At 34.7% G+C, this 13902-nt stretch overlaps 1 protein-coding gene across 1 annotated transcript in view; it reads left to right on the top strand.

Moving 5' to 3' along the window:
• The window catches only part of LOC121727398 (scavenger receptor class B member 1), an 85450-nt gene that overhangs the window by 53410 nt on the left and 18138 nt on the right, over positions 1-13902 (top strand). The window lies entirely within an intron of this gene.

Here is a 13902-nt window from a genome sequence, read left to right as displayed (position 1 = left end):
GTGACGTTCTACCACGTCCAGGTTCGGTAATTACTTTGGTCCAACATGGGTCAACTAATAGTGAGGCCACATCAACATCGGTAATCAATAACTTGACTTGCCAGTCTTATATGTCTCTAAATTGCATCAAATGGCATTAAATCTCCACTTGTGCGTTGATCCAGGTAGTAATACCTGACCTTTTTTTTCGTTGGGGAAATGCGTTTACGCATCTCCGGCAGTCTGGACTCTGGGGAGGGTTACCGGGGTATACAATTTGTACATTCTTGTAGGGAGAGTAAAACACAGAATATTGTTATATCACTCAACACCACCACTCGGGCTCGTAGCTGATAGAAGAAGTGATCGTCAGAACGAAGTCGAGCGACCACCACTACTCTCCCCACTACCTACCCAAGTAGGCGGGGCATATCTTTATTTATGTAGTAGCTGACCTGAGGTTAACCTAAGCTCTTTAAGACAACAGACAAGACGATAAATATGTTTAGAATTCCCGAATAAAATCAAAGAGTAGGTTTGACCTCTGAAGGCTGTAATAAAAATCCCTTTAGTCATCATAGACCTTTCCATAACTCCGCCCTTTCCGGAGATATTTCTTATAATTTGCGAGGCTCGGCGTGCGCTTCGTAGCTCATTGAGTAGCGAGCCCAAGGTCTCGGGCCTGCTATTGTTTCTACACAAACAGCACTCTTTGCACACCACATACCGACGTCTGCACACAATCTCTGAAATCAGCTGCTCTACGATAATTGCCCCCCTAGACAAATGGCAAAACGCTAACGCTAGCGCTGACGCTACAAAAATATGTATGCGATTTGACATAAGTCATCGCTTCGCTAGCGAATACTAATGTCAAATCCATACATTTTGTAGCGTTAGCGTTAGCGTTTTGCCACTTGTCTAGAGGGGCTGGAAGTTTTTAATCGCTTTTGCGAAACGAACGTAAACACTATGGCGGTTTGGCTCTAGCGCCAACTGTATTACGCGCTATATTATGGTGTTCGTACATTCTAAATGGAGGTAACTGAGAATGTATAATGTATATTATAAACAGGTTGATTATTATCTCTTTTGGCTGGATGGCTGTTGTATTTTGCCTAATTGGTTAAATAATAAGATTGTGTAGCATTTGTAACCAGTCGCCTGTTTGTTTAAAATCTAGGGGAAGCTCAACATCTACATCGCGATAGTAACAATTTTCTGCTTCTCTATGAGATAAGTAATGTTTGGTGACAAGATGGCGATGACGGCCGCTGTATAAAATAGTGTTCGTTGTCCTAATAACATACATATTTCTTAATTATGCGTTTCTGCAATAGCTCGCTAGACCTCGGGTAATATTACCTCAAGGCATAGGCGGTAGCGGGCTAAAATTCACACTTAAATAATACATTCTGAAACAATTTGAGTCTTGACTAGACATCACAAATGTTATGACGTCATTCATAAGAGTTAGTATGAAATACAGTAGCTGTCTCACATTATTTATCAATAACATTAAGATAAAATAAAGAAAAACGAAACATTATATTTTTTTCCGGAATGAACTTAAAATAAATGTTTTAATTTTTACTCTGTAATAATGCAAAACATATTTTATTTTGTTAAATTGACCACAAAGATAATAATATTCAAAACATTTGTTTTTTCTTTATGATGTTCTTTTTTTCGTTTTTTCTTCATAAAATTAGTTTTAAAAGCTTTAAAACGAATTTTATGATGTTTTACTAAGTAATTTCTTGTAAACCATAAAGAAGCGGATGTTACAATCTTAACCAAAACAGTTTTTTTTTTGCAAAAGAATAAAAATTAAATAAAAAACATTACTCGTGACTTTACCGGAAATTAGTATTTAAATTTTGCATAAATTAGTACGAAACATCTACAAAAAATATACGATTTACTTTAAATACTGTAAATAATCACCACTTTCATCTTTGCTCACATAAAATTTAATTGATTTGTTAGAATTAAACAATTCAACATTTACATTTAAAAAATAATAATATTATTGTTATTACCCATCCACTATTAAAAAATACTCAAAGCAGAACCTTAGCAGTGTGGATGTAAGTAGTCAATGTCTTGGCAACTTTTTGCTAATATAGTACAGACTACAGATGCCCTAAAACATTTTTGACCTCATTATTATCAAGCAAATTTTTAGAGAGCAGCTTCATTTTCATAACAATTAAATATTTCTATTTGATTGTCCTAAAATATGGATTGTTCTATTTATGGGACAATATTACTCTTAAATTATAATATAACTGTAAACCTATCAATATACAAAAAATCGGCTGGTTAGTTAGTAGTAGTTCCGTTTTAGGGTTCCGTATCCATATATTATAGGGAACCTGTACTAATACTAATACAACTTTTTATGCTTCTATTCGCAGTAATATCTACTGTAAACTTAATTATAGCTTTATGATAAAACTTAATATAAGTATGTATATTATCTAATTTTGGATGTCATCATAATTTACCTTTTTTTTTCAAAACGATTAGTTTTAACGCTCATAAAAATAGGTATACAGTGTGTAACAAAAATAAGTGATAATACTTTACCCATGTCACAGTTTTTATCAAAGTTACTAATAGTAATCTAACGTAGGCTCTACTTACTTAAAAACTAGCATTTTATATAATTTAAATTACTTAATGACTTACTTGAAAAAATTACAAGCCACTTGAATCAACTTCTCTGATAGTACAATACAATACAATAATAATAGGTAATAGGTACCACTTGTTGATTTTTTTTAATTTTTGGTTTGTAAATCCGCTGTAGCTTATCCCGTGGGCCACTCTCGTCACGCGATTTGGAGCGCACCAATATTAGCAATTAGTGGCAACAGCCGCGCCGCTAAACGCCGGCTCGCATCACCTGTAACGTAATCTATTATTAATAATATTATAAAGTATAAACCTTGTAGTAAACACTGTACACTATCTATATTATTGAATGGATTAATTATAGTCTTTTATAAAACAAACTGTACTTTTTGTTCCGGGAATGTGCACAGAAGTTGTGAAATATAAGGCTTTATTCGAAAGAACCTTTGTGGATTTGTTAAGTCGATTAGGCACCTGAAATACGCTTCAGAACCTATGAATACCTGTGTAATTACTATGGTCAAATAAAATAAATATATTTTACAGTACAAAAATATATTATTAAAATAATGACGCTTAAAATGGATTTATTTCAATCACGAATCTTCCTCGTTTCGCAAATTGCCGGTAATTTTACTGCAGCTTAAAATTAAAAAATTAAGAGGAGATCATGAGCTTAAAAGGCATGATATACTTAACCGGTGCTTATTAAAGCTTATTAAGCTTTCTTTAGGTCCGGTACTTCCGACAGCCCGCAGGCAGAGGCGGCCCTGCCTTCCGAAAGCTGGCAGACGACATTACAACTAGTGATGTATGTTTAAGATGTATCGATATAATCACCTTCAAAATAATATTATAATAGTACTGTCACATCAATCATTATTAAATATATAAATACAATAAAATCATATTTAAGTTGCAAATAAAACAATAATCATCTATATTATAACGCAATTATAAGGTATAACTTGTACTTTCCTCAAATACCATGACGTGTGCAATGAACTTAGCGCTCTGAATGCATATGTCGACAACGATTTTCCGCTTTGCTGGTCGAAATTTTATTTAAGATGAAATGCTAGAGTTAAAACTTAGAAATATGGCAGATTATGACTGTATGTCACAAGTATTGTAATATGAGTCTGGTTATTAAAAATACTATAAACTTTGCGAAAGTGTAAAATATGAAGTCGGTGTGTTGTAATGAGCAGTTAAATATTTCGCAAGCTAAGAGTTTGACCCCTCGCTTCTGAGGCGAGAGCCTTGGCCGTACACGGGTTAATAACGAGCGGTTACGTATTAGCATAATAAAATACTGAAAAACTAATAATGCGGTTCATTACTTTTCGAATATAAAAAATAATACAGTACCTTAGCCTTGTATGTAGGTATTGATGAGATAATAAAATATTTTATGCACATGCTTTACAACTTAATTACTTATACAATTTCGGTATTGCCAAAACAATATTTAGATCAACAGGAACCGCTTCAAAAAGGAGTTCTAATAAAATGAATATACAACAGGACATGAGGATATCGATGAAATAGTTTATCGATGTTGGTAAGCTCAGCCCTACGGCTCATCTCCATCTTGAAGGTCGAGCTTACAGGTGGTCGCGCAACTTTCGGCAATTTTGACGTCTGTCGGCGACTGACGGCAAGTGAACTTTTACGAGCTTAGTGCTTACATTGCACCCGCCATTTACACTTACTGTAGTAGGTACGAACGTATTTTACTACATGTATAGATTGCGTGTGATTCAGCATTGTCAATTAGTATACCAATTAATATAGCAACAAGAACAGACTATTATTATGGTGGTGTAAAAAAGACGAATAAGAAACTTTTATTGCAGAAAAATTCTATAGAATATTAACTTTCTAAATTAGCTTCTTATTAGTCTATTGTAATTCTTCATTTCGGAAACTTGTTTAGAATGCGTTTTCCGAGTATTCATTTCATCTGAGTTATGGTTTTGGTATGATGACTTTCACCTACTCGTACCACAACTCGTACCTATATTTTATTATCTTATCTTATACTTAAAATAAAGTTAGTCAATTTTGTAAGTATATTATAAGCTTAATCAGGATTTCGGCAAAGACAACACAAACTGTACAATATATTTATGAAATGTACAAACAACATTTCATAAATATATTGTACAGTGGCTTAGGCCAGAAAAAAGGTCTGAGTTGATTTTATTCATATGCTCAAGTTTAAGTTAATAGAAGACATGACTGGATGAAGTGGGGTAACTAATATTTTACAGCATAGGAACAATTAATTGACGACCTCTGTGGCTCAGTTGGTGGGCGTGTTGGTATTTCAAGCCAGGGGTTGTGGGTACTAATCCGTTTTCAAAAGTTCCTGGCTCATGGATGTGTATTAAATATGTGTATCATATAATAAAAATCTTAAATATATGTATAGTATAAAAGTATTAAATATATTTCCGTTGTCTGGTACCCGTAACACAAGTTCTTCAGGTACTTAGCACGGGGCCAGACTGACGTGGTGTGAAGCGTCAATAGATATTATTACTAATTTTTTCCCTTATAATTTGAACAAACCATGTAAATTACCTACTTAATCATTTACCTAATATATATTATAAAGAATCCACATTTTTTTATCTATACTATCTATACTATACTTTTTATCTACACTACTATTATAAAGAGGAAAGATTTGATTTTTTGTTTGTTTGTTTGTTTGTTTGTTTGTTTGTTTGAGTCGAATAGGCTCCGAAACTACTGGACCGATTTGAAAAATTCTTTTACCATTGGAATCCTGCATTATTTCTGCTGAACATAGGCTAATTTTTATTTTGGAAAAATATAAGGTTCCGTAAGATATTTGGGATTTTCGGACGCAAGGTTTAAAAAATCAACCAGAAAAGTTACTTATTTTGCGTACGCTGCCTAAACTATAAAAGATAGAGGCATAAAATGTTCTAAGTAATTATAGATCTTTTAAATATCTACAAAAAAGTCCGCGACACACTATACCTATCTATGTTGAGTGAGGCACAATAACCATTTTTTTATTAAAAAATCTAGATTTTTTTTTTGGACTATATTTAAATGCGTTTATTTAAATCATGCTATTGACCCTTATCAAAATAAATTATTTCATCACTAAGTACAGTTAATGTAGATAATATTCGGTCTTTGAATGATTAAAATTGGACGTTTGGTTTTAATGTTATGGCGAAATTAAAATATTACGATTTCTGCTGCACGTTGCGAATTGGGCGTCAAGGCGCGATGCGCGGGTGTGCGTGCGGTAGGGGAGAGATTTAATTATCAGTGCCACAGACTCGCCCGGAGAGTCCACGTAAATATTACCTCGATCGTGGGAATCGCAGACACAATAGATTTTCAATAGTTATGCGACAGCCGGGTGCTGCTTTATTGATTTGATATAGACTATCGTGCTTCATTATTATAATCCTAATTTCAAAAAAGCTTTAAAAGTTATGACTACGAAAGTAATATTTTTAGAACTTTTTAAAATAAGTTTTGAATGACTATTATTTTTGATTGCTATTATAATTAATTAATTTCTTTAACTATAAATCTCCAATAGCGGCAGCCGGCTGCCAGCATAACAATTGAAGATCTATTGTGTCTGCGATACCCACGATGCCGATGCACGATGGAAGTATTAATGCATATTTTTTAATCCACACTATTTCTGCTGAATATAGGCTATATTTAATGGGAGAAAAAAGGGAACCGTATTAAGTGTTAATAATTGTGTGAAAAATCTACCAAAATATTCCTTCTTGCTTATCCATACTAATATTATAAATGCGAAAGTATCTCTGTCTGTCTGTCTGTCTGTCTTGCTTTCACGCCAAAACTACTGAACCGATTGCAATGAAATTTTGTATACAGTTATTCTAGAGTCTGAGAAAGGACATAGGCTACATTTTGATGTGGGAAAATATCTTATTTCCATGAAAATTTCGATGAAAATGAATTCGCATTGCGCGTGGCCAGCGCTCATCCCGGGGGTCCTGGGTTCGAGTCCCGCAGGCGGAACAAAAAGTTTTCAATGTTCCTGGGTCTTGGATGTGTATTAAAATAAAATTTCAAAAATCTTAAACATATTTTATGTATAATATTATAAAAATCCAGAAATATATCGATGGAATGAACATTTTAGTTCTAATACGATTCAACAGATGGCGTTTTATTTTTTACTTTATTGTAACATACAACTAATCATACTTATTAGTTAGTATGTTATTGTTTATAGTTTTTAATACGTTAGAATATTATGTTTAATAATATTATCACTTGGTATAATAATAATCAATCTATCTTATCTTATGTAGAACTCCTACTGCATTTCTAATCCATACTATCCATACTAATAATAAAAATGCGAAAGTATCTCTGTCTGTCTGTCTGTCTGTCTGTCTTGCTTTCACGCCAAAACTACTGAACCGATTGCAATGAAATTTTGTATACAGTTATTCTAGAGTCTGAGAAAGGACATAGGCTACATTTTGATGTGGGAAAATATCTTATTTCCATGAAAATATCGATGAAAATGAATTCGCATTGCGCGTGGCCAGCGCTCATCCCGGGGGTCCTGGGTTCGAGTCCCGCAGGCGGAACAAAAAGTTTTCAATGTTCCTGGGTCTTGGATGTGTATTAAAATAAAATTTCAAAAATCTTAAACATATTTTATGTATAATACTAGCTGTTGCCCGCGACTTCGTCCGCGTGGACTTTAGTTTATAGCGCGCGGTGTCAACAAAATTTGTGTCAAATTTAAAAACTTTTTAATACCCTGGTAAGTGCTTCCGGTGTAGCGCGGCCCTTAATTAATCAAAATACCCAAAAACACCTATGCAGTGTGCACATAATCTATACTAATATTATAAATGCGAAAGTATCTCTGTCTGTCTGTCTGTCTGTCAGTCTCGCTTTCACGCCAAACGCCAAAAGTATCTCTGTCTGTCTGTCTGTCTGTCAGTCTCGCTTTCACGCCAAACGCCAAAACTTCCGAACCGATTGTAATGAAATTTTGTATACAGATAGTCTAAAGCCTGAGAAAGGACATAGGCTACTTTTTTACTGGAAAAAAGGGTTGTAAGGGGGTGAAAATGCGTAAATTTGTTCAAATTAAGTTAGTTCCAACAATTCATAATAGATGGCGCCGTGCGTCTTCTACATCGCGCTGACGCTTGCTCAAAAGTCTTTCTATAAGATGTGGTATCATCTTTTTAGGTTTCGATTTTTTTCGATTGTTATATCTATTCTACGGTATTAAATAACTCAGTACTTTATCTGTGCAGTGACGTAACCTTAAATCTATCAATGATAAATAGTTTATGGGTAAAGTTGTGTAATTGGAGGGCTAAATAAGCTTTAAAATTTGGCATAAAATATAAAGTTTAATATAAAAAAATGAAATACTTATTGTGTGCACACTGCACAGCTGTATTGATTTAAGGGGTACCAGGGTTTTTTTATAAAAGCTTTTGACACCAATTTTGTTGACATCGCGCGCTATAAACTGAAGTCCACGCGGACGAAGTCGCGGGCAACAGCTAGTACTATATAATATTATAATTGGGAAGAGTTTGTTTGTTTGTTTGAACGCGCTAATCTCAGGAACTACTGATCCGATTTGAAAAATTCTTTCAGTGTTAGATAGCCCATTTATCGAGAAAGGCTATAGGCTATATTTTATCACGCTAATACTAATAGGAGCGAAGAAATAGAGGAGAATGTGGAAAAAATGGGGGAAATTATTTGAAAGGGCTTATTTGAACGCGCTAATCTCAGGAACTACTGGTCCGATTTGAAAAATTCTTTCATTTTTAGATAGCCCATTTATCGACAAAGGCTATAGGCTATATTTTTCACGCTAAGTTTAATTGAAGCGAAGAAATAAAGGAGAATGTGGAAAAAATGGGGGAAATTATTTGAAAGGGCTTATTTGAACGCGCTAATCTCAGGAACTACTGGTCTGATTTGAAAAATTCTTTCAGCGTTAAATAGCTCATTTATTGAGGAAGGCTATAGGCTATATTTTATCACGCTAAGACTAATAATAGCGAAGAAATAGAGGAAAATGTGGAAAAAAACGGGGAAATTATTTGAAAGGGCTTATCTCACGAACTACTGGAGCAATTTTTCTGTTATTTGGCACAGATAAGAAGCAGACCACGTGAAGGATCATAGGCTATTTTTGTGGACTAATTTGTCTGTGAAATATCTAATTTACGCGGGCGAAGCTGCGCGGAACATTATATTTCGCGTGGTCACGACATCACGCGTAAAGTTAAACGGCTGGACCCATTTTGCTGAAATTTGGTATAAAGATACTTTGAGTCCCGAAAAAGAACATAGGATACATTTTGTTCCGGAAAAATGTACGGTTACTGCACAATATACTTTTATGATTTGCGCGTAAACTATTCAATCTATTCTGATGGAATTTGGTATGGAGATTTTTTGAGTCTCAGGAAATGACAAGGAATACTAATTTTGTCCCGGAAAATGTACGGTTCCCGCACAGTAAACTTTTATGATTATCTATTGCCTTAACTATTCAATCAATTTTGATGAAATTTGGAATGGCAACACTTTCAGTCTCAGGAAAGGACAAGGGATACTTTTTATCCCGGAAAATATACGGTTCCCGCACAATAAACTTTTATGATTCTCGCCTAAGCTATTTATATATTTTTATGAAATTTGCCATGGAGTTTGGAGATACTAATTTGAATCTGGGACAAGGAATATTTTTTGTCCCGGAAAAATGTGCGGTTCCCGCACAATATACTTTTCTGATTTGCGCGTAAACGACTCAATCGATGTACGGGAAAAACTATAAACTAAAGTCCACGCGGACGAAGTCGCGGGCAACAGCTAGTTTCAAATAATTTTTCCGGTCCTAAAGCCTCCATTTATGCAAAAAATATTTTTAGTTACCCACTTCATTCACTCATTTTTCAATTAAGTATGTTCCTATTAATTAAAAGTAAAATTATTTAGTGTTTCGTATCTAGATAGTCGCTATCTGGCTAAACGGAACCAGCCACTGTAACCAAAAATGCACTAAAGACCAAGTTATTTAGGACTCACCACACCCAGCTTACATTACATAAATATACCTACTATCTACATCTTGTAATCGCCTGCTGCTAGCACGATATTACTTTCAAAATTTTGTCACACAGGGCTCATGAAAAATGTAACTACATTGTACTATGGTACTAGTCTCTTTTATGCACACTTGCACTATAGAACAATCGAATTGATAGGTTAGAAAATGATAGCTAAGTTGCCATTGCTAATTACAGTGCTTGTACAAAAAATTGCACTTATAAGTCAGAAGCATCATCTCCTTTAATTCATGTACTTACATTTATATCACCAACGATTCCTCCCCAACTAGCATCAACGGTTTGGGGTATTAACTCAATAATTATTATTTTTAAAATCGCAAGCTGCCAGCGATCAGCATCAATCAATCATCAAAGCTTCGCTCAGTCGTTATCAGGGCGCGAGTTTATTCTTAATTACTTTTGCGTTCCTGTGATAAGGACGATAAAGGACCCACACGGTGAAGGACGCGGATGATGGACAGATTGACAGATCCAGAATTAGCACAGAGATTTATCGTCAAAAACTCTTCACCCAGAGTCCCGATAGTGACAGATGAAGGTCTCGCAGATCCAGAATTAGCTCCGACAGATCCAGATTTATTGCAATAGCCCGCCAGCAGGGAGATGTGACACCCGAAGGTCGGTTGGTAATTAACTGGACTTATTGACCATAACAATGGGTGATAAGCTAAAAATAAAACTTGGAGATTGTTAAATATTGCTGTTATTGAGCATGATAGGACCTTGCTGGGTCTATAATCCATAGGCCTACGAAGTCGAGACTTGACCAGGGAATCGTTGCCGGAATTTTTTTCAAAAATGTAGAGTCCGTCATAAGCAGCCCAACTTAGCCCAGCAGTGGGACTGTCGCTGTCAAAATGTCTCCAGTTTCGCCTGGGGGCGTTTCGCTACTTTCCTTACTTTCACTTTCTCTCTCCGCACCAATGGCTAAAGTACTCAAAAATACCAGCGCAAAGTTAAATTCGTTAAGCTGTGAAGCAGTATGTAAGTAGGTGACACAGAAACATCTGCTGATCTAGAAATGATGAAACCCTTACGTCACGCCTTTGCGAAATATTAAAAATATTAAGTGGAATGAATCATTTATGATAATTTATGAAACTATGTGCACATTGTGCGCCTGCGCCGTCCACCGGTGCCGTTTGTGGAATGCTTTTGCTAACATTCATACCTACACATGAAATGAAATCTATAAAAATGACGTTAACGACCGTGGCTCTTGATAAAAACTAGCTATTTGACCGAGCTTGGCTCGGTATTCGATAAAACACGAATAAAATAACATTTTCTAAAAATGATTCCTAGCTAGATCGATTTATCGGCCTATTTGCTAATATTATAAAGATTATTAAGGGCCTCTTTAACATAGAAATTCTTCGGGATAGCGTTGGATTGATTATTATATTTATATTGGATTAATTGCCGGACGACCTGACTAGACTCGTGCATACATACCTACGGGAATGCATAATGAAACTCTGGCCTGCTATCAGTTCGACTGGATACAATCGACCTTATATGGAGGCCTTAAGAAGCTTAGGAAGATTATTTCCGAAGGAGGCAATATTATATAATACCATTTTGCAAGACGATTACCAACACTATTTCAAATGCAAATTAGTATGGCTAGTATAAAATTAAAGAGATTTAGTGTAGTAGTATCCGCCGACCTTGACATCGAAATGAAAATAATCGGCCAAGTGCCAGTCGGACTCGCGCACGAAGGGTTCCGTACCGTTATAGAGAAAAAATAGGCCAAAAATTGTGTTTTTTGTACGGGAGCCCATCCTTAATTATTTATTTTATTTAAATATTAGTATTAAAGTACGCATATATTTAAGGCGTTTGTGAAAATTTCAAGTGCCTACTCTTATTATTATTGATTACGAGGCAAAAGACCAAAAAATCACGTTTGTTGTATGGGAGCCCCCCTTAAATATTAATAATTTAATATTATTTTGTTTTTAGTAAGTATTTATTGTTATAGCGGCAACAGATAAAATACATAATCTGTAAAAATTTCAGAAGTTTAGCTATAGCGGTTCTTGAGATACAGCCTGGCGACAGACAGACAGACAAACGGACAGACAGACAGACAACGAAGTCTTAGTAATAGGGTCCCGTTTTACCCTTTGGGTACGGAACCCTAAAACATACAAATTGTACCAGTTCATTAGTATGATAATTTCATAGTCATACAGGGTGTAACAAAACAAAGTGATTAGAGATTAGGATATTGTGTACGAGTACCCTTTGGCCTTTATAGAGTTTGCTGTGAAAGTAGCAGCGTAAAAAGATTAACTTTTTTTACTTTTGTATGGGAAAATGTATGACGCTGGGGCGCTTGCCCATACAAATCACAAAAAGTTGCTCTGTCAGTGCTGCTACTTTCACAGTAAAAACTATAAGAGTATATAATTACTATATAATACTATATGTATATGGGACACATTACATACACAGTACACACCCTAAAGTATTAATATCACCTAGTTTTGTTACATCTTGTATATCTATGAAATTATCATACTAAACCAGTCCCGGATTGCAAATTTTCCAAAGACGCGAAGAGATGAAGCTTTCTCAAATGTTTTCGACAAATGTTTTTGGAACTGTTGCTAAAAAGTTTTAGGGACGACGAACTTTGACATATCGAACGTCTTGCATATTATAGCAGGCGATCAGCTTGCATTGTCCTAACCACACTTACGGCCATCCCCTGAGCAAACGACTTTGACCATACATCTGCCGCGTTGCCGAGATCGCTCCAATGTCCTATTTTTGTACTTATCTTAGTTCAAAATTGACCTAAAAATAGTCAAACGGCAAACATGTAAAAACATGTAATTTGTAAATACTAGGGAGATATTGAATGTATGCTTGAATTTAAATAAATTGGTATTACTTTAGAAGCTGATATCATGAGAATAATTAAAAAACTTGGAAATTAATAGCGGAGAAAGGAATGTTCATATGCTGAAGATTATTGCTGTATTTTTAGTATAATCTCTGTAATAATAAATCTAAACCACTAAACCACAAAGATGCCAAAATCATATTAATATAAACGGAGCTTTTAAGGCTGTCGTTAGCGCCGTCACGGAAGGTCATTGCCCCTTGATGATGAATTATGAGAAAGGGCTGAGCTATGCCGAATTCGACCACACAGACGGTACGATCGGTGAGCTGTCACCACTCATTACTGGCTGGAATCCAAATAATACCAATGAAGGACGCCGGGACAATGAAACGAGCGGCGACTACGAAAACTATGGACTGAGACAGTTAAATATTATGTGAATAGCAAAGTGATTGTGAATTATGCGCGTGTTTTCTTCTCCATCCCTATCATTAAAATAGGTTATAGAATTACAAAAAAGGGTGAAACTGTGTACAGATATAGCTTAGGCATTTTTATTGAATGTGGATGAAATGGCCATCAGCTTGTATTTCATGACGCTTAAAGATAGGACAGCTAAATTGTAGCATGTAATTTGCAGTACTAAAACTTTATGCATCCTTGACACCTGCATTATAAAGATTATAGACATGTCGGTCAAGCGCGCCTCGCCGCTGTCGGTATAGGGTTCAGTATAGCTTTTAACTAGATATTAATAACTTACTTTTGCTTTATGGATTCAAATCATAAAAAAAAGATATTATCCCAAATTGCATTTATTTACATAAATTATTATTATTATAAGAGTATTATTGTTTTTACGGTAATGAGCTATTTAGAGCTAAGCTAATAAACTTTCTCTGCTAAAGGTTACGAAAACTTAATTATTATGACAGAATATTCTAATTGAAATATAAACACTAGAAAAAAACGGGTTATGACGCAAATAAAATATATTAATTTGTTATTTACTAAAAGAACCTGCTTTATATAAATTCCCACCAGCAGCGGGCCATTTACTATTTTTGTAACAATATCAGATACAATATTTTATTCCAATGTCAAAACTGAATTGAATTAAATTGAATTATTAATATAATGTACTACGACCTTTAATTATTTTTCGTTATTAATACCTAGCGATTTTATTAAAAAATGCATTTTTATTAATATCATTATTTTAGGTTATTTATTTGAAATATAGATCTATTCCTGTGTGATAAA

This window comes from Aricia agestis, chromosome 5, assembly GCF_905147365.1.
Source record: "Aricia agestis chromosome 5, ilAriAges1.1, whole genome shotgun sequence".
Taxonomy (NCBI): domain Eukaryota; kingdom Metazoa; phylum Arthropoda; class Insecta; order Lepidoptera; family Lycaenidae; genus Aricia; species Aricia agestis.
This window is presented reverse-complemented; position numbering and strand designations above follow the sequence as displayed.